This window comes from Hemiscyllium ocellatum, chromosome 10, assembly GCF_020745735.1.
Source record: "Hemiscyllium ocellatum isolate sHemOce1 chromosome 10, sHemOce1.pat.X.cur, whole genome shotgun sequence".
NCBI classification, from domain to species: domain Eukaryota; kingdom Metazoa; phylum Chordata; class Chondrichthyes; order Orectolobiformes; family Hemiscylliidae; genus Hemiscyllium; species Hemiscyllium ocellatum.
Window position 1 is genome coordinate 100,643,206 of NC_083410.1, and position 24,666 is coordinate 100,667,871.

A 24,666-nucleotide genomic window follows, 5' to 3' on the forward strand; every position below is an offset into this window, starting at 1 on the left:
AGCCAGTAGCTGCAGAGTTTATGATTCTTAAAGGAAGAGCAGTTCCACTGAAATGAAGTCAGGGACACATGGCTGAAGGTGATACATTTTAAAGACGGAATCTTGGATGCGTTCACACTTGGATTTCAGTGGAGACAATTGAATTGAAGATCACTTGAGGTGATGAGACCTACCCTCTGCTCATGTGGGGAAATGACCTTGGATTCGGGAAGTGGTACTGGAGGACTAGAGAATTGCAAATATTCTGAGGAAGACCCGAAACGTTATCTCTGATTTCTCTCCACAGATGCTGCTAGACCTGCTGAGCTTCTCCAGCAATTTTTGTTTATGGTGCAAACATTACACTCTTGTTCAGGAAAGGGTCCTCAAGGTAAGTCCAACTATTGCAGATCAATCAGCTTGACCCTCAGGGCGAGGGAACTTCAAGATACGGTTATTCTGGATAGAAGTAACAACCTTGTGGAAAAATGTAGGTCAATTCAGAGGAGTAAGCATGGGCTCGGTAAGGGCAAATCATGTTTATCTAACATGCTAGAGATTTCAGAGTTAACAAATGAAGAGTTAACGAACAATAACAAGATGGCTGATGTGATGTACATGGGCTTCCAAAAAATATTTGATACAGTGCCACAAAACAGACTTATGAGAAAAGTTACAGATCCTGGAATAAAAGGGATTGTAATAACATGGATATAAAGTTGGCTGTGAGATGGGAAACAGAGTATTTGCTAATGCTTTTCTTGGGCCAGAAGGGAAATTGTAATGAAGTTCTCAAGAGATCAGTATTGAAACCCTCTCTTTTCCATATATCTGATTTGCATCATGGTGATCATTTCAAAGTTTGCAGATGACACATAAGTTGGGAGATTTGTAAATTTTGAGAAGGACAATGTAGGACTTTAAAAAGATGTTGGCATGTTGGTGGAGTGGGCCATAAATGTCTTAATTATTCTGAGGTAGTCTTCTGCCAACTCCCTCTTTTCCTGATCTGGAGATGCCAGTGTTGGACTGGGGTGGACAAAGAGAAGTCAACCAGCACCAGTTTACAGACCAACAGGTTTATTTGAAATCACAAAATTTCAAAGCGCTGCTCCTTTGTCACCTGACAAAATCTTGTAATTTCAAATTAACCTGTTGGAATGTAATCTGGTGTCATGTGACTTCTATCCTTTTTTCAGGGAGTCAATGCTATCTGCATTTATAGTTTCTTCATTGGACACCCTGGTATCACTTCACAAAAAGGATCAGGACCAAGTCATTCATCTCTTTAAGTCTGATCTGCTCGACAATATAATTGTAGCTAATTTTCTACCTTAACGCAAACTTTCCTCGCAATCCATACATTAATGTGCCCTCTAACCTGATCTTGGGGATGTGCAGCAATTTGCATATTGTTGTACTTGAGATGAACCTTGTAAGTTATTGAGTATCTGTTACTGTCCACTTAAAGAAAACTTAGACAGAGCACCCAAGCATTTCACCTTACAATTAGAAAAGATACTGCCCCATTTCCCTCAAGTCCATCAGTATCCAGTCATCTATCATAAATAAATACCCATTGCTCTCTGGTTCGAGCATGCCAAAGACTCACAGTCTTTCAAGTGAAAAATGATCTTCATAACTCAGTCCTAAATGGCCTAAAACTGATTCCTAGTTTATTGACACCCCAGCCAGGGAAAACGTCGTCTCACAATCTACTCTGTGGAGCCATTTGATAATCAGTTAGCTCAGCGCTCTTCAACATATGTTTACCCAATCACTCCATCTGGAACAAACACTCTTTCACAGGAATCAACAAGTGTGCCTTTGTAAATTCTAAAGCATGAAACAAAATGTCCATTCTTAAATGAAATTCCACTGTTGGGCAATATTTGCGAAACAATCCAGAACATACTCATTGTTGCACTAACTACATATTTCACAGAATCATTTGAGCTGGAAGTTGTTAAATACATGCACAAGAACCTGTTCTCTGTAGAAAAATATCACTCATTCTAGCTTTGCATCCTTGTTGAATTTTCAGGCAGTGTGGATGCCTATCGTTCCTGGTTGCTTTTCATGGCAATGCCTCAAGCAATCAGAGTAAATTTATCAACCACCCAGCACCCTACCATTTCCCAAGTATGAGTTGCTATGATCCTGTGAAATTTGGGAACAGTGAGGAAATGCCAGAGGTGTGGACTCTTTTGGATAATATCTTCAGATTATCTAATGGCATTGTTTCAAAGGGGAGTTATCATGGGTGTCTTCCTTCCATCAACGTAACTAAAGCATGGCGTACCTGGCCATTAATATGTTGCTGTAGATAGGAGCTTGCTAAGTGGAAATTGGTTGTAATGATTCCTACATTACAATAGTGATGACATGACAAAAATATTTCATTGGCTGTAAAGCTTTCTGAGACATTAGGTTGGTGTAAAAAGAGATACATAAATGTAATTTTGTTTTACTATTGTTAACGTTGCCTGTTAGTTAAGTTGTCACTATGCTGTTGGGCCCGGGTTAGTCCTTAAATCAGTGGTCAATTTCTGTATGAAGTAATGAGAGGTGAATTGATACTTTTTGATTGTATAGTGCTTCTGAAAGATTTACCAAAGGTTAATAAACACTTGCCTGTGTGGAATTTGGGAGGATGTTTCTCATAATCAGGAAGAGGGCAGTTTCAAAATAAAGAGTCCTCCAATTTAAAATTAAGATGGGGATAGACTTTTATAAAATCAGGTTATGGAATTCTGCAATGGATGTTGGGTCAGTGAATGTTGGGTCAGTGGATGTTGGGTCAGTGGATGTTGGGTCAGTGAATGTTGGGTCAGTGGATGTTGGGTCAGTGGATGTTGGGTCAGTGAATGTTGGGTCAGTGAATGTTGGGTCAGTTGATGTCACGTCAGTGGATGTTGAGTGAGTGAATGTTGAGTTAGTGAAATTTGGGTCAGTTGATGTCGAGTCGGGGGATGTCGGGTCAGTGGATATTGCGTCAGTGAATGTTGGGTCAGTCGATGTTGGGTCAGTCGATGTAAAGTTAGGGATGTTAAAAGTTAGTGGATGTTGGGTCAATGAATGTTAGGTCAATTGAAGTTTCATCAGTGGCTGTTGGGTCAGTGGCTGGTGGGTCAGTGAACATTGGGTCAGTGGCTGTTGGGTCAGTGGCTGGTGGGTCAGTGAACATTGGGTCAGTGGCTGTTGGGTCAGTGGCTGGTGGGTCATTGGCTATTGAGTCAGTGGCTGGTGGGTCAGTGGATGTTGGGTCAGTGGATGCTGGGTCAGTGGATGCTGGGTCAGTGGCTGTTGGGTCAGTGAATGTTGGGTCAGTGGATGTTGGGTCAGTGGATGCTGGGTCAGTGGCTGTTGGGTCAGTGAATGTTGGGTCAGTGGATGTTGGGTCAGTGGATGTTGGGTCAGTGGATGCTGGGTCAGTGGCTGTTGGGTCAGTGATGTTGGGTCAGTGGATGCTGGGTCAGTGGATGTTGGGTCAGTGGATGCTGGGTCAGTGGATGTTGGGTCAGTGGATGTTGGGTCAGTGGATGCTGGGTCAGTGGATGCTGGGTCAGTGGCTGTTGGGTCAGTGAATGTTGGGTCAGTGGATGTTAAGTTAGTGAATGTTAGGTTTGTGAATGTTGGGTCAGTGAATGATCCCAAGGCCATATTACAGAGAGTTTTGGACAACAAGGGAATCAAGAGTTGTGCTGGATAGACAGAAAAATGTAGTCTATGACTGATAGATTTGTACAGCACAGTAACCTTTGGTCCAACCAATCAGATATTCTAAAGCAATCTGGCCCCATTTGCCAGCATTTGACCCATATCCCTCTAAACCTTTCCTATTCATTTACCCAGCCTGATGCTTTTTAAATGCTAAAATTGTACCAGCCTTCACCACTTCCTCTGGCAACTCATTCCATACCCGCACCACCTTGTGTGTGAAAAAATTGGCCCTAATATCCCTTTTAAATCTTTCCCCTCTCATCTGACAGTTATGCTCTCTAGGTCCCACTTACCCCGGGAAAAAGACCTCAGTGACGCACCCTATCTGTACCTCTCATAATTTTGTAAACCTCTATAAGATCATCCCTCAGCCTCTGATGCTCCAAGGAAAAGAACCCCAGCTAATTCACTCTCTCACTATAGCTCAAATACTGAAGTCCTGGCAACATCCTTGTTAACCTTAGATCCCCTGTCAGCCTCTCTGCTCCAAGGTGTACAATTCTAGCCTATTCAATCTGTAGTGATTGGAATTTGAGGCCACAATTGGATCAGCCTTGATCTATTTGCATGAAGGAGCAGGTTTAAGGGATTGAATGGCTTACTCCTGCTCTAGTTTCTTATAACCTCAATGTTTTGCAAATAAACGGTGGAAAATAAAGAGGCTCAGTAGCAAAATAAATCTCAGCTAACATTGTCCTTATGCATCAGTATGAATGGCATAAACAAAAAAAGTATATAATTAAAGAGAGGACAGGACAAGAGTGAAGCAATTGATAAAACAAAGGAAGGGAGATATATCTGTTAGTGCACGTGAAAAAGGGCAAGTCATTGAAATTCTGCTTGTATTTTAATTATTATGTCATAATGTGTAGAATTGTGTGGATTGTCACTAGGGCCGGGGGAGGGGTGGTGGGTGAGAGTAATGTACAAATCCAGGCAGCTTCCAGAGTCAGTTCAGATTCTATAAGGTTTGAGCAGTCTGCTTGGAAATGGAAAATATTGGCAGAATGCTACAAACTGTGGAAATTGGAAATAAAAATAGAATGTGCTGGAAATACTCAGCAACTCTGTCAACATCCATGAAAAGAGAAGCAGAATTAATGTCTGAAATTAAATGCGACTTTTCTCACACAATGAAATTTCTTCTGGAGTCTAATCATTTGCTGGGTTGATGTGAACACTCTGCAATACCCTCTGACATTGGGTTCGCTGTCAGAGATGTGGGTCAGATACATGGCCACTATCTTCATATCTACCCAGGAAATGTCGCCTCGGTCAATATCTGGTTGAACTCGAAATTAGCCAGTGTAACTTGAGCTGAACACCACAACCAAAACACTCAACCAATTCCACCCAACTCTAGCTCTCTCTCATCACAATGTTTTGATCATGTGATTTGGGAGGATTGAGAATTTCAAAGCCACGAGCAATCTTCCCAGCTGTCATTGCGAAGGAAAACTCATTTCCTACCGCACCCACCCCGCAACTTTGCCTTCTGTGACTCTCCTTGTGCCAAATCCTACACTAAACTATCTTCCTTCCTCTATGTGTAGGAAAGCTAGCATGTGGGAATGAGGAATCAAGTAATTTCAGAAATTCAAGCAACCATCTTCAACATCACCATCCAAATCTATCTAGAAAGACAGGAGCGGTAGGTCCATGGGAGCCTTGCAAGTTCCCCTTCAAATCACTTCCCAACTTGGAAATATCTTGCCATTCCTTCAGTGTCACTGGGTCAGAATCTTGGAATGCCCTTCCAACTGGCATTATGGATCTAATTATACCCCAAGGAGTGCAGTTGAGGGCAGTTCACCACCATTTTCTCAAGGGGTGGTCAATAAATGGTGGCACAGCCAGTGATATCACATTCTATGATTGAGTTTGAACAAGATGAGATGGGGTGTTAGTTTGAGCTGATGGGACCAGAGCAAAAGGGCTGTGGATGGGTATGGCGACATGGCTTAGCAAGAGAAGTGGGCAGGTTTGCACTTCAATGACTCTCCTTCACTGTCTTCCTTCTTACCATTGCTCCCAGAACTCGCTGTTCTTCCTCACCCTTCTCAAATGTTGGTGTTGTAAGACCCGCAACTCAATAGCGTACAAATTGGACAGCATTAAACCAACACAATAAGTGGCAGATTCGCAATTTATTTTGCCAGTGTCTATCAAAATCTAAGTGATAAATAATTGCCAGCTTGGTTTCTGAAAGGTACAGTTGACTTGTCTGTTAGCTTTGTGTGCATTCTATGTGAAAGCTTTCTGTAACAAATTTGGACTTGCCACTAATCAGGTTCAATCCTTCTTTTATGTGGTCTGAGGCTCATTAATGACAGTTGGCTCACACAGTGCTCCATAACTTCTTGTGCTCTATATGACCTGGGGGTGAAACTGAAACACCCTAGTAATCCATAACAGATCTCCACATATTTCTTCAATCACTTTAGAATGTGCAATATGTTAGCACGAGATCAAATGGTTTAAATCCTTAAGTGGTTTCATTCCACCGGGAGACAAACACATGATCCATACTTGGTTCAACTGGTACAGCTGATCTCTCCATAATAAGATAATATAAAATTAATGAACATGTCAGCAGTGGGTTGATTTACTTAATCTAATTTAAATAAAACATTTCCTGTATTCTTCCAGGGGAGATCTCCTCTCTCTTCAGTCTTCTGTCTTTTTCTCCGTTCCTTGAGTGTTTCCCGTTTCCAAAAACGAGGTGTCCTTTTTCACTCTTCCTAAGTCGCACTCATTCCAAAGAACAGAACTTTTATCCAGAGCATGGAATGGGCAATGTTTGACTGGCTGTGCAAACAAAAGGTAGAAACAATTTTCTTGTAGTGACACTTTGTCTGAATGCCATCTTCCAACTCAGGCAAATATTAATTATTGCTGAAACATGATGAATAACTCCCATTTTCAAGGCTGCATTTATCAGCACTGTCACTAGGGGCGCAGCAATTGTGCATGAGACCAGCCACTGCAAACACATGATCGGTACTTGGTTCAGTTGGTACAGCTTATCTCTACATCATAAGATAATATAAAATTAATGCAGACTTGCAGAGTTACATTGTACTTTGCTCAAAAACTGCATGAATTCATGTAAGACTCTGTTATCTCACTTTTTTAGTGTACAATTAGTCTAAACATTATGACAAAGACAAAGAACACAGGGGACTAACACCTTCAACATATTGTCTAGCTAACACCAGTTGTTATAGTTAACCTGAGAATGCAACTTTTAAAAAAAGGTTTTGTGATTAACACATGAAAGAAGTGAAACTGTCATAGTATTCTAACAGATGAAAGTCACAACAAACAAGTAAGATATTATTCAATGTATAATTTCAGTTACATCACACTTTAAACTTTTGCTATAAATTCTGTGCCTTACAATTGTGTCCTCCACAACCACCTGCTGAAGGAGCAGCGCTCCGAAAGCTAGTGCTTCCAATTAAACCTGTCGGACTATAACCTGGTCTTGTGTGATTTTTTTTAACTTAGCCACTGCAAAGCTATGGAACAAAAGCAGCCAGGACCAAAAATGTCACTGCCCATATAATAACAGTGCTGTTTGGAACTGACACCTGAACAGTCATTTGTAGCCCTTCCCGATGAAGGGCTTCTGCCCGAAACGTCGGTTTTCCTGTTCCTCGGATGCTGCATGACCTGCTTGTGCTTTTCCAGTACCACTCTAATCTTGACATTGGTAGGTTCAAGCCCAGCCTGTGGATAGGAAGAGAAATGGGAACAAGAGGAGTAGGAATGCAACTTCAACAATGACAGAGCAAGCAGTCAACCTGCGACTTCTGTTTAGGGAGAAATAATACCACTTGTTTAACTGTTATAAAACTGCCTTGTGCATTTTCTATTAGTGGATGTACAGCGCTAGAAATGATTCCATTTAATTAGCTATCTGCACACATTGTAAAAGCCCATCTGGTTCACTAACATCCTCTCGGGAAGGAAATCTGCCTTTCTTACCTGATCTGACCTATATGTGAGTCTTAACTGCCCTCTGGGCAACTAGTGCTGGCCAATAAACACTGACCTAGCTAGTGATGCCTGCATCCCATGAAGAATGTTTTTTCTGAAAAGTCAATGCAGAGCAGATCTTGATTTAATTGAAGGGTTTTTTTAACTCATTCATGGGATGACAGCATTGCTGACCGGACCAGCAATAATTGCTCAGAGGACAATCAAGAGTCAACCACATTGCTGTGGGTCTGGTATGCCAGACCAGATAAGGATAGCAGTTTCCTTCCCTAAAGGACATTAGTAAACCAGATGGCTTTTCCCCAACAATCATTAATGGATTAATAATCATCATTAGACTCTTAATTCCAGATTTTCCATTGAATTCAAACTCCATCGTGGTATGATTTGAACTCAGGTCCCCCGAACATTGCTCCAGCCTCTGGATTAACAGCCCAGTGATAATATCACTAGACCACTGCCTCAGGAAATGTGCTGAATGACCAATTTAGGATATGCTACCTTTCCTGCAAGTGATGGAAGATTGTTTTTCCACAGTTTTCCTCTCATTTTCCGAACCAATTTAATTTTGTCTCCTGTTGACTCTTGTATATGTGTCATGTACGTTACTCTTTACATGTTTCTTATGATAATCAATATTCCCTGAATAGGTATCCCCGATGGCTCCATTAGTAGCACTATGCCTTGTGTTGGAAAATGACAGGTTCACACTCCCACTCCTGTCTGAGAGAGGGCTGTACTGTCAGGGGCATCATCTTTCAAATGAAGCATTCAGTTGGTGCTTTATTTGCTCTCTCTGAGATAGATGTAAATGGCATGACATTGGTTTTGAAGAAGAGCAATGGAGTTATCCACGGTCAATATTCATCCCTCAACCACCATCCCATAATACTGATTATCTGATCTTGACCTCATTTCTGTTAGTAGAGGCACACTGTGTGAAAATTGGTTGCCATGATTCATACATTACAACCCTTCAAAAAGCTGGCTTGCTGGCTGTCAAGTGCTTTGAGATATCCAGTCGTGATGAAATGGTGCTATATAAATCCAAGTCTTCCTTGCTACAGAGCAATAAAGATAGGAAAACCTAACAGTTCTTTTCTCCAATTTGCCAATATACATCAAGGTATAGGAACCTGCCACGTACATGGTGGGAGGTGTCCCCACGTGTAATGGTGGTATCTGTATTGACATTCTGACACGTCCTGCAGCGCCTGCTGTGACAGGGTTGTATGGAGTTGTCCTGAGAGCTGGGCAGCTTGCTGCGAACAATGATCAGGTTGAGGTTTGATAGTTGTTAAAGGCGAGAAATGGAGGTGTGGGGAAGATCTTGGTGAGGTGCTCATCTTCATCGATAATGTGTTGCAGGCTGCGAAGAACATGGTGTAGTTTTTCAGCTCCTGGGAAGTACTGGACAATGAAGGTACCCTGTCGGTTGTAGCTTGTGTCTGTCTCACCTGTACGTTTGTGGGGTGAATTTGTACTTGCAGAATTACATTTATTTTGCTCAAAAACTGCACGAATCCATGTAAGATTCTGTACTCAGCACTTCTGACTGTTGTCTATCTCATCCGCTGCAGGCAGAGATGCCCTGAGGAATGGTACATTTGTGAGACGGAGCAGACTCTACGGCAATGGATAAATGGACACCGAAAAACAATCAACAGACAGGAGTGCTCCTTCCCAATCAGACAACACTTCAGTTGTCTGGGAAATTTGACCTTGGACCTTCAGGTGACCACCCTCAAGGCGGACTTCAGTTCAGGCAACAACGCAAAGTAACAGAGCAGAGGCTGATAGCCACGTTCGGTACCCATAGGGAGAGCCTCAACTGGGAAACTGGGACCTTGGGTTCATGTCACACTATGTAACCCCACTATATATATATATATATATATATATATATATATATAAACACATATATATATATATACACACACACTTCTATAGAGCCATAGACTCATGTAGAACCTCTTTCATACATAAGTTGTCTTTCATACGCTCACACATGAACTCCCACACTCCCACACGCATCCTCTCACAGACTTATACCCATTTACATTCACAGTCACACATATACACATACACACACTCTCTCGCAGACACTCAAACCATTCTCACCCTGCACACGCACACCCACACCCACATGCACACACACATATAAGTTTGTGGGATGAATTTGTACTTGCATAATTACATTTTATTTTGCTCAAAAACTGCATGCATCCACATACAATTTTGTAACTCCCTTTTTTAGATTAGAATCAGTCTGAACATTGGGGCACAGACAGCCTCATACAGGGCACCTCACACCTTCAATGCATTATCTGGGCTGACATGGCACCTATTGTTAAAGTTCACTTGAGAATGTAACTTTAAAAAAAGTTCTGAGATTTAAATATGAAAGAATTGAAACCAACATGGACATTCTAAAAGATGAGAGACAAACAATCCAGGTCTTTTTCAATATAAAATTTCAGTTACATCACACTGTAAACTTCTGCTCTAAATTTTGTGTCCTACGATCTTATACTCCGCGACCACCTGATGAAGGAGCAGCGCTCCGAAAGCTAGTGCTTCCAAATAAACCTGTTGGACGATAACCTGGTATTGTGTAATTTTGAACTTTGATTTAACCAAGTGTAGCATCAATGAGCCCTAGGAGAGAAAGTGAGGACTGCAGGTGCTGGATTTCAGAGTTGAAAAGTGGAAAAGCACAACAGGTCAGACAGCACCTGAGGAACAGGAGAGTCAACGTTTTTGACATAAGCCCTTCATCAGGAATGGGGAGAGGCTGCAAGGAAAGGTGGCTGAGAGATAAATGGGAGGGTGGGGGTGGGGGTGGGGGAAAGGTAGTTGGGAGTGCAATAGTTAGATGGAGGTGGGAGATGATGGCGATAGGTTGGAGCGGAGGATGGAGCAGATAGGTGGGAAGGAAAATGGGCAGGTAGGACAGGTCAAGAGGGTGGTTCCAAGTTGGATGGTTGAACATGGAATGAGGTGGAGGGAGGGGAGATGGGGAATGTAGTAAAACCAACATTGATCATGTGGTTGGAGGGTTCCAAGGTGGAAGATAAGGCATTCCTCCTCCAGGCATCGGGTGGTATGATTTGGTGATGCAAGAGGCCCAGGACTTGCATATCCTTGGCAAGTGGGAGGGGGAGTTCAAGTGATTGGCCAAAGAGCAATGGGGTTGTTTGGTGCCTGTGTCTCAAAGATGTCCCCTGACGCATTCCGCACGTTGACATCCTATCTCCACATCAGGAGCAATGGACTCAGGAAGCCCTATCAAATCTGGAATCAATGGGAGTTAAGGGAAAAAAAACTCTCCACTGAACAGAGCCATACCTGGCACATCAGGAGATCATTGTGATTGTTGGTGGTCAGTCATCGCAGCTCCAGGACATCCCTGCAGAAGTTTCTTAGAGTAGTGACGTGGGCCCAATCCTCTTCATATGCTTCATCAATGCCATTCCTTCCATTACAAATGAAGTGTTTGCTGATTATTGCACAATGTTCAGCATCATTCTTGACTTCTCATACTGAAGCAGTCCATGTCCAAATATGGCAAGGCTTGGACAAACCCAGGTTTGGACTGACACTTGCCAAATAACATGCATCCCACACAACTGCAAAGCAATGGTCAACTTCAATAAGACAGAATTCAACCAGCACCTTGACATTTAATGGCAGTACCATTGCTGAAACTCACTATTAATATCCATTGACCGTAAATTATGACAGAACCAGCCTTATGAATATGTTTGCTACAAGAGCAGGTCAGAAACAGTGAGTAACTCACCTCTTGACTCCACAAAACCTGTCCGCCATCTACAATGGACAAGTCAGGAATGCAAGGGAATACTCCCTGCTTCCCTAGAAACTTGACACCATCCAGGACAAAGCAGCCCCTTGATTTGCATCACATCCATAAACATTCACCTCCCTCTCACTCAGTAGCAGCAATGTATACTATCTACAAGATGCTCAGCAGAAATTCACTAAGGGTACTTAGTATCTTCCAAACCCATGACCTTTACCATCTAGAAGGACAAAAACAACAAACACATTTTGTCATTTACATAAATGGTTTGGATGCGAGCATAAGAGGTACAGTTAGTAAGTTTGCAGATGACACCAAAATTGAAGGCGTAGTGGACAGCGAAGAGGGTTACCTCAGATTACAACAGGATCTTGACCAGATGGGCCAATGGGCTGAGAAGTGGCAGATGGAGTTTAATTCAGATAAATGCGAGGTGCTGGATTTTGGGAAAGCAAATCTTAGCAGGATGTATATACTTAATGGTAAGGTCCGAGGGAGTGTTGCTGAACAAAGAGACCTTAGAGTGCAGGTTCATTGTTCCTTGAAAGTGGAGTCACAGGTAGATAGGATAGTGAAGAAGGCATTTGGTATGTTTTCCTTTATTGGTCAGAGTACTGAGTACAGGAGTTGGGAGGTCATGTTGCAGCTGTACAGGACATTGGTTAGGCCACTGTTGGAATATTGCATGCAATTCTGGTCTCCTTCCTATCGGAAAGATGTTGTGAAACTTGAAAGGGTTCAGAAAAGATTTACTAGGATGTTGCCAGGGTTGGGGGATTTGAGCTATAGGGAAAGGCTGAACAGGCTGGGGCTGTTTTCCTTGGAGCGTCAGAGGCTGAGGGGTGACGTTATAGAGGTTTGCAAAATTATGAGTGGCATGGATAGGATAAATAGACAAAGTCTTTTCCCTGGGGTCGGGGAGTCCAGAACCAGAGGGCATAGGTTTAGGGTGAGAGGGGAAAGATATAAAAGAGACCTAAGGGGCAACCTTTTCACGCAGAGAGTGGTACATGTATGGAATGAGCTGCTTGAGGATGTGGTGGAGGCTGTTACAATTGCAACATTTAAGAGGCATTTGGATGGGTATATGAATAGGAAGGGTTTGGAGGGATATGGGCCAGGTGCTGGCAGGTGGGACTAGATTGGGTTGGGATATCTGGTCGGCATGGACAGGTTGGACCTAAGGGTCTATTTCCATGCTGTACATCTCTATGACTCTATCTACAAGTTCCCCTTTAAGCCACTCACCACCCTTGGAAATATATTACCGTTCCTTCAGTGTTACTGGATCAAAGTCCTGGAACTTTCTCCCTAATTACACTACAAGGGCTTACAACACCAAATGGGCTGCAATGGTTTTGAAAAGGCAGCTGCCAACCATCTTCTGAAGGGCATCCCCAAAGGACAGCCAGTGATGCCTACATCCTGTAAGCTAAGAAAAAAAAACAGCAGCCTTGCCAGTGATACCAACGCCCTGAAAGGGAAGTAGAGAAATGAAAAGGTGACTTCAAACAGCACGGCATGTCTTTCTTTGTTGCAGGAGGGCCATTTTGATACCCTTTGTCTGTATATCTTTCCCCCTGTGTTTTTCTTTTGCACAGCATCCAGAGGGTCCCGATAAGTTGGAAGAGTTATTACAATTCAACTGCAGTTTTATAATGACAAATAATGTAATCATGCTGCACGTACCTCATTGTAATGATTTGAGTAGCTGGTTAAATATTCATATTGGAATATTACTCTTATGTTTGTTATGCCAAGACGCTGAAGCGATATTAGCTGACTTCCTGTAATATAAATAGGCATTGTCATAGGAGCATCTGCTTTCTTCTGTTTGATAACGCTGAACTCCTTTTTTGTATGCTCTCCTATTTACACTTCCTCAAATTATTTTTGTCTTCAGTTGACAGAGATGAATGAAGGGATTAATATATATTGGAAAAGTCCTATGAACAGTTTGCCAGCAAAGTGAAAAGATTGATATTATTTCCCACAGGTAACCAGACACAGACAAAGTGGATTAGAAGTAATTTGCTATGGGGCTCAAATGTGATCACGAACCATTAGCGCGACAGCATTTACAGGAGCTTTTAATTGCTTTTCTCAAATTAAAAACTCCCAGATCCTGCATAAAAATGTAGTGTAACTCTGGATATATGACATCCTGATCTGGATATATTCCGAGATCTCAAAATACCAAGTTAAACAGCGTGTTTTCTAGATGCTTCCCCTGCCTTTCGTTATGACAATTTGCACTTTGCAAACAGTGCTTAAATTTTTATTTAAACACCTTTTTTTTTGCTTTTCTGTTTGTGTCACTATGCTAATATAATTGTATCTTTGCTTTTCACGCTGGCAAAATAACATTAAGCAGCTTACACGCTAACAGGTAAACAACAAGAATGAATGTGGACATGTGACCTTTAATTGCATTTTTCTTCCCTGTGTAAATAATTTATTGCAAGTTAGGTGAGATTTATGTTGCAGCCCCGAACAGCTAGTTTCTCCATCATTCCCTGACACGTGTGAATGACAAACAACTGATCTGAAGAAATGGTTACATTTTGGCAGATACCAGGGAGATTTCTTGGAGGGAAAGCCTCCCTTTAATTTAGTATGTTTGTTCTATCCATTTCCTCACAGTTCTGTTTCCTGGAACTAGCATTTGGGTGAACATACACCTTACTTTGAGACTGACCATGCTATCCCATCATGGACCTGTCAGTAAGGACTGGGCCCACTATTTTCACCCTCTGCTCTGCTATTTTAAGCTTTCAAAGTGCATATAGCTCATGGGAGGTAGATGGAAAGGGCCACCATCTACTGTTAACCAGAAATAACCTCCATCCGCCTACAGCACAACTTTAACCCCACTTCCATCCACCTATTGCATGTGGACTTCACCAGTTTCCTCATTTCCCCTCCCCCCACCTCACTCCAGTTCCAACCTTCCAGCTCAGCACCACCCTCATGACCACCCTCATCTTCCTTCCCACCTATCTGCTCCACCCTCCTCTCCGACCTATCACCTTTACCCCCACCTCCATCCACCTATTGTACACTCAGCCACCTTCTCCCCAGCCCCAGCCCCCCTCCCATTTATTTCTCCACCCTCCGAGGTTCCCAACCTCATTCCTGATGAAGGGCTCTGACCCGAAACGTCGATTCTCCTGCTCCTCGGATGCTGCCTGACCTGCTGTGCTTTTCCAGCAACACACTCTCAACAGAAATAAATGTGATCAGGTTAGGACGATAGATTGTGGGGCTGGTCAACAGTGAGTTGGTGTAGACGAGATGGGTCAAACGTGCCGGGATGACCTCATAAACATCACGTCTTTTTATTCATTCCTGGGATGTGAGTGTCACCAACAAGGTCAGCATTTGTTGCCCACGCTAATTGTCCACAAGACGGTGGTGGTGAGCTGCCTCCTTGAATCGCTTTTCTCTCTGTGGTTTTAACTAACACCCACAGTGCAGTGACAAAGGGTATTTCTACTTTTTAACCACATGGCAGGGAAGGAACAGTGACATAGCTTCAAGTCAGGTTGGTGTATGGCTTGCAGGGGAATCAGCAGTTGGTGGTGTTCCAATTTAACTGTAACCCTTGCCCCTCTGGGTGGTTGAGGTCAACATATAAGTGGGCGGCACGGTGGCACGGTGGTTAGCACTGCTGCCTCACAGCGCCAGAGACCCGTGTTCAATTCCCGCCTCAGGCGACTGACTGTGTGGAGTTTGCACGTTCTCCCCGTGTCTGCGTGGGTTTTCTCCGGGTGCTCCGGTTTCCTCCCACTGTCCAAAGACGTGCGGGCCAGGTGAATTGGCCATGCTAAATTGTCTGTAGTGTTAGGTAAGGGGTACATTTAGGGATATGGGTGGATTGCGCTTCGGCGGGTCGGTGTGGACTTGTTGGGCTGAAGGGCCTGTTTCCACACTGTAAGTAATCTAATCTAATCTAATATAAGAAAGCTCAAAGTGGCAAACTGAATCCTTTTTTGTCGATGTGGCATACTGCTGTACTGTAGCGATGTGCCAGTGCGATTGCACTATGTTCTGAGATAATTTAAAAATGGTAACTTTCAGAAATATAGTCCACCATAGAAGTTGGTAGCTAGTTTGCCCAAAAGAGGAAAAGCAGTGTGTCTGCATTTGGTGTGCAGAAGGCTGGACATTTTTGAATAAGGACAAACGATGCTATCTCATGAGGAAGCAAGCATGTGTGAATGCTACTCACATCCAACAGGAGCAAAGCTTGAAAGGGAGAAATGTATTACTGAAAGATCTTGCAATAATTTTGGTGAGAGGAAAGTGAACGATAGTAGTGTCACACTTTCATTACGGCAGAAATCCCTGACCTCGAAGAATGCCATCTGCTTGCTCTGCTTGGAGATAGTGAGGATTGCAGATGGTGGAAGTCAGAGTCAATAAAATGTGGGGGCTGGAAAAACACAGCAGGTCAGACAGCATTGGAGGAGCAGGCAAGTCAACGTTTTGGCTCGGGACCCTTCCTCAGGACTGAGCTGAAACTCAACTTTCCTGTTCCTCCGATGCTGTGTTTTTCCAGCTCGACATTTTATCCCCTCCTTCTTTGCTCAGCGAGTTAAAATAAAGGCTCTTTGCACAATCTGATACTCTAACTGCTACTTTCTCAGCATTTTAAAAATGAATTTTTCAGTTCCACTCACTCATTCTTTCCTCCGGCACTAGGATTCCAAATTGAGAGAATGAAATGACTTTACCATTGGAGGAAGCTGCTTCTGCCAGGAACTCTTCATAATTCTATAGAAGCCTCTTTGTTAAGAGTCACACACAATTCTGGAAGCAGTGAGAGACTGGAGAAGATTGCGAAGTTCATTCAGCTAGATCCCATTATGACTCAATTTTCACACTCTTCACTCCACCCAATATCCTGGTAGAAATGAGAAACAAAAATAAAAAGGGCGGAATGTCCAAAGGTTGGATAAATTGGCCGTGCCTCATAGCCCATAGTGTTCAGGCAAGGTTAATTAGCTGTGGGAAATGCAGGGTTATGGGGATAGGTTAGGTGGAGGTGGCTGTGGGTGGGATGCTATTTGGAGGGATGATGTGGACTTGAATGGCCTGCTTCCACACTGTAGGGATTCTATAATGAGGGTGTCACGCTAAAGCTATTGAACTAGTGCTCTTCACACGCAGGCTTACACTTTGGGGGCTCAAGTTCAAATTCCACCCTGAGAGTGAGTGGAATTTAAATTCCATTAATCCACAAGTTTCATGAATGAATACAAATCTGGATTGGAAAGACTGTCACAGGAATGGTGACCACTGGTAGTCATCAAAACCCATTCCGTTCATGAATGGCCCAATGAAGGAACAAAATCTTCTATCCCTGCCTGGTCTGGATGGCAGGTGATTCCAGATTCACAGTGATATAGTTAACTCTCTAACCACTGTCTGAAATGATCTCGCAAACTACTCAGGGTCAGTTAGGAGCAGACAAAAAACACAAGCCTTGCCAGCAACATCCATTTGATCAACTTTATTTTTAAATTGCAAGGAAAGTATTCTGGGGAATCTTTTTCTGACTGACCCCATTTTCTTCGCAAATCCTGGAATGGCCTCACCCAGCTTAGCTCAAGGTCCACCTTCAACTATCATGAGGGTGGCATGGTGGCTTAGTGGTTAGCGCTACTGCCTCACAGCGCCAGGAACCTGGCTTCAATTCCAGCCTCAGGCGACTGTGTCTGTGTGAAGTTTGCATATTCTCCCCATGTCGGCATGGATTTCCTTCTACAAGCCAAACATGGGCAGGGTAGATGCTTTAGCCATGGGAAATATAGGGTTACAGGCATGGGATGGGTCTGGGTGAGATGGTTGGTTTGAATTTGATGGGCCAAATAGTCTGCTTCCACACATAGCAATTCTATGATCTGTAGTCGCTAACCAGCTCCTTATTTGTTATGGGACCAATCAAACATCCCACTCAGCAACCTCCAAAATTTTGTAAATTGTATAAATTGAGATGAAGGAAATACAGATGGGGAGCGTTGAATGACAATTTGAACACAGATAAAGAGATTGTTACTGACACAAATGGTAGATATTAGAGTTGGGAGTCATACACTGTTAATGTTTCACTCCATGAATAAATCTAACATTGATTGACTTCTTCTTTCTTACTTCAGAAAACAGACTTTGACACAGGTCTTCGCTCCCTCCGAAAAATACTAAAAGATTTTTGTAACCAGAATTTATCTTTATGTCCTCATCACTGCATCTCTGCCAGCTGTCTTACCGATTTAAAAATAATAATAAAAGTAATAATGATCAAGAGGACTGAGAAAAATATGTATATCTGTCCAAGACATGATTTAATTCAGAGGAATTAACTTTGCAAGAATGGTTGAAGATGCTGAGAGTGAAGGAGACTTTATTCTGTGATTGTCCAAACCATGGCTAGATGAAGACTGTTTTCTCAGTTTCCCACAATGTAAATTGTGTGATATCATAGCATGTTCCATCACTTAAAGATCACAATCCATTTTCTGACAAAAGGTAAATCTAACAAGCAGTTTACAACCTGAAAGAGCTGCAGATGCTGGGAATCAGAAACAAAAACAGAAGGTGCTGGAAAAGCTCAGCAGGTTTGGCAACATCTATGTAGAGAAAGCAGTTAACATTTCAGGTCCAGTGATCCTTCCTCAGAACAAGTTGTTTGTTTGATTAACAGGATAATGCAGTCCGATATGATATCATCCAGATACTGCTGTTGTTAGTTTGCATTAAACACTGTGATCACAGGATCAACAGAAGATGCAGCAGAGTCAACCTCAGTTTAATGCCCCATGGGTAAACACTGCCTATAAAACACTGCCGATTATCGTTTGGATATTATTGTGTGTTGGTTGTTCCCAGATCCATAGCTCAAAAGGGCTTCAGAAGAAACCCAAATTGTGGTGAGAATCTCATTACTACAGGAAGCAGATGAAGTGAAGACTGTAAATATAAATTTGGATTCAGGAAAAATGGAAAAGAGGAAAGATGGAAGAAGTTTCCAGTGAAATATAAAAATTAGGATGGACTGTGTTTTAAATGTGCAACACATCAAGGTTGGTTGAGGGAGGGGGTGTTTGTTGACATAAGATGCCTAAAAGTGTATGCGTCTCTTGGCAGTGGTCACATGGCTATCGCAGACTTGGGAGGTACAATTGTACTTGATTACTACTTTCAATCCAAGCATAAAAATGAACTCATTAACTCACATAACCACTCACTCACTCATGGGATGTGGGATCACTGGCTAGGCCAATATTTAAAGTCCATCCCTAGTTGCCTTGAAAAGATGATGGTAAGATGTTTTCAGTTCATGTGAATTCCAAGATGTTGACCCAGCAATCGTGACAATATCTTTATTCTTCTCGTCAGTCCACAGATATGCATTTCGTACACAGTCCTTAAATCATGCCAATCTCGAATCGGTACATATGCATATTGTTGCCATTGACTGTTTATCTGCAAGACCTTATTTCCCCGGGGGGGGGGGTGTGGTTCCTATGCCATTTGTTGTTGCTGTTGGTGTCACTATTGTTTCATTTCTGTTGTCAGATTGCTGTGGGAGCTCTGGGTCTGTCGGTTGAAGTGTGTTCTGTGCAGGTACTGCATTCAACTCTTTTTCATCAGAAATCTGCCCTTGAGGAACAGTTTCTCCATATTAATATTTGTGCCTACAGTTGTGGCAGTACGTCTGAGTGTTCAGTTCCACCACATACAATCGAAGTGACAAGTGGTCCGTGCAAATCCCAATTGCCACATAGACTGGTGTTTATTGAGTGCGTTGAATGTTTGTAATCTGACTCTCTGGTAGTCAACTCTGCCAATGATTTAGCCATCTTATCAAGTTGAAATATGGCTTTCTGTTGTTTGACCTTTTTATTCACTCTCACATGTTGCTACATCTGATTTCAGCAACTTTTTTGCAATTAGAACAGTAGAGTTTGAGCGACATGACATCAGGCTTTGTGCTAGATTACTTTCCAAGTCATAATCAATCGTCATCATTGGCAATCCCTCACAGATGAGGTTGACTCTCTTCCACTCTCAGGGTGAGTCCATAGCTGGTTGTCCAGACCAAAAGGGCCACCGCAGGCTTTGTTACGCTCAGGGCAGAAGGTAGAAAGAGGGTGGGCGGGGCATTGATGTGGGAGCATGCTCCTTGCGCTGTTTCCCCCTTACATTTTCCCTGAAGGCCAGTCTTGAGGCGTTCGATGCCTTCCCAGATGCTCCTCCTTTACTTTGGGATGGTCTTGGGCCAATGATTCCCAGGTGTCTGTAGGAGTGCAGCACTTCACTAGTGAGGCCTTGAGGGATCCCTGAAACACTATATCCACCTGGGGCTCACCTGCCATTTTGGAGTTGGGAGCCGAGCACCTGCCTGGGGAGTTTCATGTGGGTCATGGGGACGGTGTGCCCAGCCCCCTCACAGCCATTCGTGCTTCGATGCTGGGGATGTTGGCTTGGTCGGGGACACTGGTATTAGTGCATCTGTCTTCCTAGTTGATTCACAGGATCTTGGACAGGCAGTTTTGGTGGGAAAGCTCCCGCACAAATTAATAGAAACTATTGTATTAATACAAACAGTGCGGTGCTGGAAAAGCACAGCTGGTCAGGCAGCACCCGAGGAGCAGGACAATCGATGTTTCGGGCATAAGCCCTCCATCAGGAATTAGGCTTGTGGGCCAAGGGGGCTGAGAGATAAATGGGAGGGGGGGTGGGGGGGTGGCTGCAGGGAAGATAGCTGGGAATGGGTAGAGGTGGGAGTGAAAGTGATAGAGAGGAGGATGGAGTGGATAGATGGGAAGGAAGATGGACAGATAGGACAAGTCATGACAGCGGTGCAGAGTTGGAAAGTTAGGACTAGGATAAGGTGGTGGGAAGGGAAATAGGGAAATTGGTGAAATCCACATTGATCCTGTGCGGAGGGTCCCAAGGCGGAAGATGAGGGTGTTCTCCCTCCAGGCATTGGGTGGTTAGGGTTTGGCGATGGAGGAGGCCCAGGACCTGCATGTCCTTGGTGGAGTGGGAGGGGGAGTTGAAGTGTTCAGCTTGGGGATTGTACTAATACCTGTGGTACTGGTTCTGATGAAGAATCATACCAAACTCAAAATTTTGTTTCTCTTTCCACAGATACAGCCAGACTTGCTAAGTTTCTCCAGAAGTCATTGTGTGTGTGTGTGTGTGTGTGTGTGTGTGTGTGTGTGAGCGAGAGAGAGAGATTCCACAGTATTTTGCCTTTACTGTACTGGCACCCATGTTGTACATAGATAATATCAGGGGGCAATTGTTCATGAGGGGTTGTGCCACAATACCATGCTGGGGTGCATGAAAGTCAGTAAATTCTGCATGTCGGTCTTATTCAATCACTACCAAGAATGCTCATGATAGGTTTAATATAGAAGTCTCCCCAGAGGACAGGGCAGTGCTGCTGGCATTAATAATAGAATCAAATTCTATTTTATGAGGTCAACACCTACCAACACCTCTTGTGTTTTAATATCAGGTTTGAAGGACAGAGCTCCGAAGGGTTGATGATAACAGAACACCGAGGTGTTGAAGTCAGGCAGATGACAGATGTTATCCCTAGAAGACTCGCAGAGTGAATGATCTCTCTAATCCGCACAAATATTTGGACATTCTGCAATTCAGCCTGTAATTTTCACCATTTTAAATGGTGCCACCTGTTTAACTTTGAGGCATTAACAGATGGCTGAAAAAAAAATGACAGAGCATACATCGACTGGCAAAAGTTTCCTTTTGACTGGAGTGTCTGCAACTTTCAATGCTTGCTAGATTCACCCATTGTTAAATGTCACTATCAAAGCTGTTTCAAAATAAATAAAGAGGATGTTCCAATTTTTTCTTTCATCTTGAGTTCACAAGAATCACAGCCTGTAGCTGGAAATGCCAATGATTTCCAGGTCTTGCCTTATTTTAAGCTAATTTTCTGGTGTAGAAAGTATCTACCTGAAAGTTTTGAGACAGTTCGATGGATCCACGAAATCATTAGCATGGAGCTGGTGTTGGCTGATGAAGATTTTGTAAAAGGAATCAGTGCCATCACTCCATGTGAGTTTAAAATGCACTGCTGTCTTGTGATTTGGACACGCTTTTCTGGGAGGGAGTGGGGATGATGCTGGGGGAGGGTGCCAGGTAAATAGCTAACATGGAATGCAAATTTCAAATTCAATTTCTGGTTTTATGGAACAGATAGTTTGGAAATGGTGGCATAATGGACTCGGCTTCTCAAATGAGAAAATCTTCATAATTTCCTTCCTTAATTTGGGGTAATTGACAGTGAATAATTGGCAAGAATATTCGGCTATTTATGAGTATTAATTGGAGCTAATTTGTGTACATACTACTTGGCAACTGAAAGTTGCAGGGATGATACTACAGTCTTGTTTTGGAAAGGGGGGCAACACCAATGTTTGGTGGCTCAGTGGTTAGCACTGCTGCCTCAACAGCACCAGGGACCCAGGTTCAATTCCAGCCTCGGGTGACTGTCTGTGTGGAGTTTGTATGTGCTCCCTATGTCTGCACAGCTTCCAGTAGGTGCTCCGGTTTCCTCCCACAGTCCAAAGCTGTACAGGTTAGGTGGATTGGCCATGGCTCTTGTAGAGATGGCAGATCTGGGTGGGATAGTTTTCAGAGGGTCAATGTTGGGGTGAATGGCCTCTTTCTGCACTGTAGGGATCCTATAGATATTCAATGCTCTGTGTCCTGCGGCTCGCTTTAAAAAAGAAAGGGGCTGTCTTTCCAGAGCCATTTGACGACACATTGGTTGGCTCACAGTCAGATTTCTGCCCTCCTCTCCCTCCAAGTGGGTGGTACAGGCTGTGCCCAAAGAAGACGTGTTCTGGAAAGCAGACTCAAGGGCAAGCACGGAGATGGGCCAGAGAGTGGCACAGGGGACTCTTCCCTCATCGAAGGAAAATTGCCCCCACGTGTCGTGCCTGATACCACCACGTCTGTTAAATCCTCTTTGATAAAAATGTGATGGTGAGGTCATATGAAGCACTTAGCATGGGAACGGGTGTCCTGAAATGTCCTCTGCCATGCACAGACGACCAATTTCCCCTCCATCACACACCTGGAAAATGGGACACATGTCGGGGGTGGTCGGAACTTTATCTTCTTTTTCCAAATAAAGATTCCTTGGTTATTGTAGACGACCCAGTAAAAAGTCCTCTGGTGCTCTCTCTTGTCATCACTGCCTCCACCGCATCTGACCCCTAGTGGCGGGAGGTTTCAGATCAGGGGAGAAATGGACACAAAGGAGACCAGTAAGGAGGGGAGAGCTGCCTTGCTTCTAACTATTGGGCAGGACTGGCTTGGATTGGAATGGGAAGAGATGGAAGGGAATGCTGGTAGAATTGTGGACTGGGATGGGTGGGAAGGGGCATGTGGGGCTCAGTCCAGGCTGACGGGTGAACCAAAACGTTACCAGGGTTGGTTTGAATGAGGCAGAGAATCTAACAAAGCAATCGAGACTAGCATCCTTCAAATGAAAAGGGAAGAGAGCTGAAAATGAAAGCAGTAAATGGGGTTGTCAAATGATTAAAAACATCAGTGAGGACCAATATTAAGCCAAATATAATTGAAAGAAAGAACAGTCAACCAAAATGTCAAAAGATCATAAGAGTTAGGAGCAGTGGAAGGTAGTTTAGCCTCTCTGTCCTGCTCCGCCATTTAATACGATTTTGGCTGATCTCATCTTGGCCTCAGCTCCACTTTCCTGCCCACACTCCATCACCCTTCAACCCATTACTGATTAAAAACCAGTCTATCTCCTCCTTCATTTTAGTCAGAGTTGTGTCATCCCAGTGCTCTGGGGTAATCAATTCCCTGGATTCACACAAATTTGTGAAAAATAATTCCTCCTCAACTGTTTTAAATCTGATACCCTTATCCTAAAACTATGACCTCCTATTCTAGATTGCCCCACAAGGGGAAACATCTGCTCCAGATCTCCTTTGTCAATCCCCTTCAACAACTTACATTGCTCAACTTGATGGTCTCACACCTTTCTCAACTCCAGTGAGTAAAGGTCTAAACTACTCAAACTCTCCCTACTTTTCATCTCTGGAATTAAGCTAGTGAACCTTCTGTGGGCTGCCTCAAATGCAATTACATTCAGCCCCAAGTAAGGGAACACAAATGCATGCCGATGCACTATTCCAGGTGCAATCTCACTAAAGCTTTATATAATTGTAACAACACTGCTCTGCATTATCCTCCATTCCTTGAGCAATGAATGCCAAAATTGGCTTTGCCTTCCTTGTTACCTGATGTTCCTGCAGACTAGCTTTCTATGATTCATCGGACCATAAATCCATTGTCAATTGTTGGAAAAACTCATCTGGTTCACTAATGTCCTTTAGGGAAGGAAACAGCTATCATTACCGGGTCTGGCCTAAATATACCTCTAGATCTACAGCAATGTGTTTGACACTTAACTGTCCTCCGAACAACTGGAGATGGGCAATAAATGCTGGCCGAGCTGTCAATGCTGTCATCCCATACATGAATTTTGTTTAAAAATGCGAGAACACCCAAATCCCTCTGCCCTCAAGAATATTGATGTTTCTCTCCACTTAGATAATAATTGCCTAAAATAAAGGTTTTCTGATGGCTAATTGGACAGAAAATTTGTTATTTCTATCTTTTCTTTTTAAAACTCAAAGCCCTTTTATCACAAAGTGAAATTTTCTCCATAGACTCTGTCGGATCTGTGGAAAGATATTCACATTCTCCTTCACTGACTCACAGTAGCATCAGTCAATCTACAATCTACAAGAAGTACATCAAAGATCCCTAGACAGCACCTTCCAAGCCTACGTCCCACTTCCACCTAGAGGGACGATAGAAACGGACACATGGGAAAACCACATCTGCAAATTCGCCTCCAAGCCACTCATAATCCTGTCTTGGAAATAACTTACTGTCCCTTCAGTGTCACTGGGTCAAAATCTTGGAATTCTCTACCTAAGGGCATTGTAAGTCTACCTACAACATGTAAACTGCAATGGTCCAAAACACAGCTCACCCCCACCTTCTCAAAGGCAACTGGGACCAGGCAATGAAAACTGAGGCAGGTTGTGATGCCG

At 43.2% G+C, this 24,666-nt stretch overlaps 1 long non-coding RNA gene across 1 annotated transcript; it reads left to right on the top strand.

The window, feature by feature from the left end:
* Positions 1 to 323: 323 nt before the first annotated feature.
* On the top strand, positions 324 to 21,097 carry LOC132819514 (uncharacterized). Its single transcript, XR_009645095.1, has 3 exons — positions 324 to 370; positions 9,285 to 9,438; positions 21,060 to 21,097. It is a non-coding gene; the product is annotated as an uncharacterized LOC132819514 (long non-coding RNA).
* The last annotated feature ends 3,569 nt before the right edge of the window (positions 21,098 to 24,666 follow it).